The sequence below is a fragment of the Embiotoca jacksoni genome, unplaced genomic scaffold (genome assembly GCF_022577435.1).
Source record: "Embiotoca jacksoni isolate LCO1_2020_lvr unplaced genomic scaffold, fEmbJac1.0.p SCAF_41, whole genome shotgun sequence".
Classification (NCBI taxonomy): Eukaryota; Metazoa; Chordata; class Actinopteri; family Embiotocidae; genus Embiotoca; species Embiotoca jacksoni.
In genome coordinates this window covers 2406483-2412482 of record NW_027185394.1, presented here as the reverse complement: position 1 = coordinate 2412482, position 6000 = coordinate 2406483, and the positions used below count along the sequence as shown (strand labels likewise).

The following is a 6000-nucleotide window of genomic DNA, read 5'->3' as shown; positions in this document are numbered from 1 at the left end:
TCACGAACGCAGCGTCTTTTCATGTCTTTTAAGACTGAAGAGTGTCGCGTTTCTTTGAATAGAAGTCGTTTCATGGACACGGTTGGGAACGTTGCTCAGTTACTCTCAAAACAAATGACGAAAGTGTCAAACTGTTGAAGTCGGCCTGGTATCGGGTCTACTTTATGTCTTAATTCATGCTGCGTTCAAATGGTCGCGTGCACCGTACAATTGGCGTTCAAAGTGGTCTTAAGAACCCAGTTGCTAAGCAACGGCAACGTGGAAGGCGTCTAGAAGCCACAGAGGCTAACAATTTAGCGAGCTAACGTAAATGTAAAGCCGCAAGAGGGAAAAGATGAGGCCATTGGGAAGATCAACATTTTCCTCAGACGTAGGCGGTTATCTAAGTTACGGAGACAAAGCTCTACGTGACTATAGTTACAATATATTAAGCTGAACATCCACCGAAAAAACTTACTTCCACGGCCTCTGACATTTCGGTAAACGTCAGCAAACGCGTCACAAAATTTTAGGTGCCGACGTCGTGAATACCACAAGAGGGCGCCGTTCATACGGACTCTTCTCGTGAACGTGGTAAATACGACCCCATTTGAACACAGCGTTACTCGCTCTACATACTCCGTCACTTGACTTCCTCCCATTGCTTCTGTTAAAATTAACACGTACACTACAGGTCGCAGAAAACAAAGATACAGGTCGTTTTTTTACTCCCTTCAACAGTCGACCAGTGTTTTTGTTTTTGGTGCGTAAAATCAAACCTTTTACGGGACTTTAAAGTGGCTAAAATTACAGACGATGTATACGACCTAATTTGTAAACATTTTAACCGAAGCGTGCCGTACAAAGGGAAACACCACTCTCTGTTTGATTTATTAAATGTTTCATTTGTTTACAGAAAAAATGTAATTACATAAAATTAGAAGCTAAAAAAGTTATTTATTTTTACACTGTTTTACAAAATTTGAAAAGCCACTATGTGTTTTTTTTTTTTATTACTTCCCAACCCTGTTCATGGAAAACTATACTGGAAAAAGAAACCTGAAAAACACCATAAATACGACTACTATAAACACACCTAGAGGTGAACTGTGTACGCGTTGACATTTATACTCCGACTGTACAGATATTCTTCTTCCCCACTATTCTACGTTCTGATGTGAACGTTAGGAATATGTAATCCCGTACGTTTTAGGTGTTTTAGCTATCGAATTTTCTAAGTTGTTTGTATTTAACGATCGGAAGCTTTAGGGATGAATGTTCAACATTTTGTGGAATGAGACCAGCGACGTTGACCGAGAGACGTTTTAAAGAGTCGAGCACAGTCGAAGGACTCCTGAGGGAAAGTCCCCCCCCCTAAAAAAAAAACTGTCTCTGATCACCCGTGATACAATCAAAGAGGATGCCTTTGGAGTTTTTTGGCAATGATGCCATATAAGTTTATGTCTTAGGTGTGTACATAATAACACATGCAGATACCAGAGAAACCAGACCACTTAAAGCCAGGTTCAGATTGCTTTCCATTTGAATCCATTCAATTCAGACAAAAGAACTCTAGCAGGACTCGAGTTACCCGTTAACGGACATTGTCTAAAAAAAAAAAGTACTAATATTTTCATGCCGACTTCCGTCATCTCAGTGTTTTTCCTTGCGGGTTCACTTAAAACGATTAACTTCCAGTTCCCAGAAGTAAAGCTTCTTTTTTTGTGCTTCCTGAATTGATGAGATTTAAAATGGAATCACTGTTTCTGGTTTTATATAAGAAAAAAGATGGTTTATATAAAGAATAGGTGGCGGTTAAAAAAAAAAAAAAAGACGTGTCACTTTGATGGGGGTGGGGGAGGGGGGGCGACCTGAACAACTGCAAACCTTTTTTGATCTATGTTTCATGTATTTGAGCACAGCAGTCATCAGTCGAGATTAATGCAGATTGTGCAATTTGTCGTAAAGGTATTTGGATCAACACAAACAAATGTTTCTTTTGTTTCGTCACACATCTGTTTACAATTCATGTGCTAGCAGTTCATAAATTATTCCACCATTTCCTGACCCTCGCTTGGCTCCACCCGCTCACAGATTTAGTCTTCGCTGTGATCAACACGCGTCGTCTGGTGGTTAAATCCGTAGCTACGAGTAAACCTGGAGGTTACAGTCGTCGTAGTTGCTGTAGTAATTATGTCGGGAGCAAAGGAGGAAGTTGGGTGACGTAGGACAAAGAGCGAAAAAGTTGCGTGTAAAAAAAAAAAACAGCAGTTAACGCTCACTTATTTTAGGTTACGTATAAGCTAACGTAGGTATCATATTTAACTTCGTATCGTAATTAACTTAACAATAAATAAATAGCGTGCTTTGTTTTGGGTGCTAAAGCTAACCAATAGATTATCGCATCACAACGTAAACCGTTTGTTTATTACTATTATTACTGTTACCATGACGATGAAGATCCTGTCGCCTGGTAGTCGCAGGTAGGCTGTCTTTCTGTATCGTAGCGTTTGGATTTCGCCCGTCGCCTTCTTGCTATTTTGCGCCCCCCAAAAATGCCGCTTTTTGAGGGCCTAACATCGAATTAATTGTTATTATTTTCAGATGGAGCACCAGAAAACTGATAAAAAGGAGCAACATTAGTGAGCGACACCAAAATGACTCGTAGAATTTTTTTTACTGACTTTGTATTTCACGACAGAAGTTGAATGGAAGTCTATGGAACCAGAGGCTTTTTTTGGAGCCAACCTCTAGTGGCACTCGGTGGTATTGCAATTTAAACCACTTCCTAAGTTTAAAGCCCGTCTGGAAGCTACGTCGACTTTTGCATACTACGCGACTGTCCGGCGGTCATTTGTCTGTGGATGACAGCCCACTGAAGCTACTGGTCGCTTTAGAAGGCTTCATTGTCGTCCATCAATTTGAGACAGATGTGTGACGATCACTCAGCCATTCAAGAGTCTGACAGCAGTCAAAAAGTTCTCCGGTTTGCCTCCCCTCGAAATCCCCGTGTAGCACAGTGACGAGAAAGACTGCTTGTTTTTGTAGCATATTAACAATCATGTCCAGCATAGGACATCATTTGTAGCCGTTTTTAGACCTACGGGGAAAAAAATGCTAAGCTTTACAACCTGTGGTACAGTTAAAGAAAAAAAACATTGTAGCAAACTAAAATTGCGGTGTTAATAGCATATTTTATGAATATTTGCTATGTGAAAATTAACTAGGAAATCATTTAGCAGCTAATTATAAGAAGCTTTTGCTGATGTTTTGAGATGTTTATTTGAATCGCCAAAGCTGAGCATTCATGCTGTGTAATGAGCACACACACACACACACACACACACACACACACACACACACACACAACCACCACAGACACACAAAGCAAACACACACAAATACATAATTATGTAGCTGACCTCTGAGGATTTTTTTTTTTTTTTTTCTTCTTGATGCATAAATCTGAACCAACGGTGTTTTTGAGGACATCACAGCGGAGAAGTAGAGCTCTGAAGCCGTGAGCTACTTTTTCAAATGTTTACTTCCTTTTGTTCAACGCAGACATTTCTTCAAACTGTGATTTGGGTGTAAATATTCACACTCTATATTCTGTGTGCAGACTGCCCAAGACATGTTTACATTACAAACAGGTAGAGGAAATATTCAAGTTTACATGGTCATTTTATGTTTTGAGTCAGTTATAACAGACCGAAACAACGCCTGTTAAAAAACTGACCGTATTATTATTAAAAAAAAAAAAAAAATACATGTTGGTTTCAATAGAGAAGTTTTGTTTTTAAACATTCCTGAAAATGTACAATTTGCGGGATTTTTATCTGCCAGCAGTGTTTTGTTAAGTTTCAACCAATAAAGCTTGCCTGGTTCCAGCCTCTTACATGCTTATTTGTTCATCACATATATAATGCTCATGTAAAAACGCTTGTGAGGAATTTGAACAGTGGTTTGAAAGTAAATTGTACATGACTAAAAATAATGCCCATTTTTTTGCTGAGGAAAATAGCAGTTATAAAATAAAAAGACAATGAGACAGTATTTTACTATATTATCTCCATGGTCTTGACTCTACAACTGTTGTACAAATTTTACTAGTTCTTTTTTATTATTATTTATGATTAATTATTATTTTTACATATATTACTATATACAAAGAAACCAGTACAGTGACTTAAAAAAAAAAAAAAAGTCTTGAGCACTGCTGTTTTAAACCTCTGATGTTTATATTCATAGTTTTCTACCTGTTTTACATAATGCAATATGGAGGACCTTTAACTGTTGAAATTTCTCTTTAACTAATTATGATTGAATTGATTAATTTGTGAGTTTTTAATGTGACAGAAAAGGTTGCAAAATGAGTCGCGGATTGATCAGATCACAAACGTCTTTGCATGTCTTGACACCAAATGTAGGTCTGAAAATGAAATGCATTATGGTCCATTACTGAAGTATGACTCAGCCTTTGCATAACACGTTCGCTCGTTAAATCGTTTTGATGTTATGTTGTTGTGGCCTGTTAAGTGATGTGCAGTTATGTTATTGCAAAACACACCATATCATTATCATTAAGTGGCTGATGTAGGTGATGAGTATCACTTTATATAACAAGGGATGGACTTTGTCCCTGCAGGTGGTAGTTGGGGAGACGATGATTTTTTTTTAAGCAAAGACGGATGCAAACTTCAGAAACTACGACATGCTATAGTTTGACTTTTTTTTTCTTCCACATTTTAGACGACATACTATAGTATGATTTTTTTTTATCATATTTTAGAGGACATGCTACTGTATGACTTTTTATCATATTTTAGACGACATGCTATAGTATGATTTTTTTTTATCATATTTTAGACGACATGCTATAGTGTGATTTTTTTTATCATATTTTAGAGGACATGCTACTGTATGACGTTTTATCATATTTTAGACGACATGCTATAGTATGACTTTTTTATCATATTTTAGACGACATGCTATAGTATGACTTTTTTTTATCATATTTTAGACGACATGCTATAGTGTGACTTTTTTGTCATATTTTAGAAGACATACTATAGTATGACTTTTTTATCATATTTTAGACGACATGCTATAGTATGACTTTTTTTTATCATATTTTAGACGACATGCTATAGTATGACTTTTTTTATCATATTTTAGACGACATGCTATAGTATGACTTTTTTTTTTATCATATTTTAGAGGACATGCTATAGTATGACTTTTTAATCATATTTGAGACGACATACTATAGTCTGACTTTTTTTTAATCATATTTTAGACGACATAATATAGTATGACTTTTTTTTTTTATCATATTTTAGAGGACATACTATAGTATGACTTTTTTTTTATCATATTTTAGAAGACATGCTATAGTATGACTTTTTTTATCATATTTTAGACGACATGCTATAGTATGACTTTTTTTATCATATTTTAGACGACATACTATAGTATGACTTTTTTTTTTATCATATTTTAGAGGACATGCTATAGTATGACTTTTTAATCATATTTGAGACGACATACTATAGTCTGACTTTTTTTTAATCATATTTTAGACGACATAATATAGTATGACTTTTTTTTTTTATCATATTTTAGAGGACATACTATAGTATGACTTTTTTTTTATCATATTTTAGAAGACATGCTATAGTATGACTTTTTTTATCATATTTTAGACGACATGCTATAGTATGACTTTTTTTATCATATTTTAGACGACATGCTATAGTATGACTTTTTTTTATCATATTTTAGACGACATGCTATAGTGTGACTTTTTTGTCATATTTGAGACGACATACTATAGTCTGACTTTTTTTTTTATCATATTTTAGACGACATGCTATAGTATGACTTTTTTTTTTATCATATTTTAGAAGACATGCTATAGTATGACTTTTTTTTTATCATATTTTAGAGGACATGCTATAGTATGATTTTTTTTATCATATTTTAGAGGACATGCTATAGTATGACTTTTTTACCATATTT

General features: G+C 35.3%; 1 protein-coding gene across 2 annotated transcripts in view; it reads left to right on the top strand.

Annotated features, from left to right (window-relative positions):
* The window catches only part of LOC138210003 (voltage-dependent calcium channel gamma-7 subunit-like), a 29981-nt gene extending 26107 nt beyond the window's left edge, over nucleotides 1–3874 (top strand). For both annotated transcript variants that reach the window (XM_069168888.1, XM_069168889.1), the window contains exon 6: nucleotides 1–3874. This exon is cut by the window's left edge and continues 1030 nt beyond it. The gene's annotated coding sequence lies outside the window, so the exon portion shown is untranslated.
* The last annotated feature ends 2126 nt before the right edge of the window (nucleotides 3875–6000 follow it).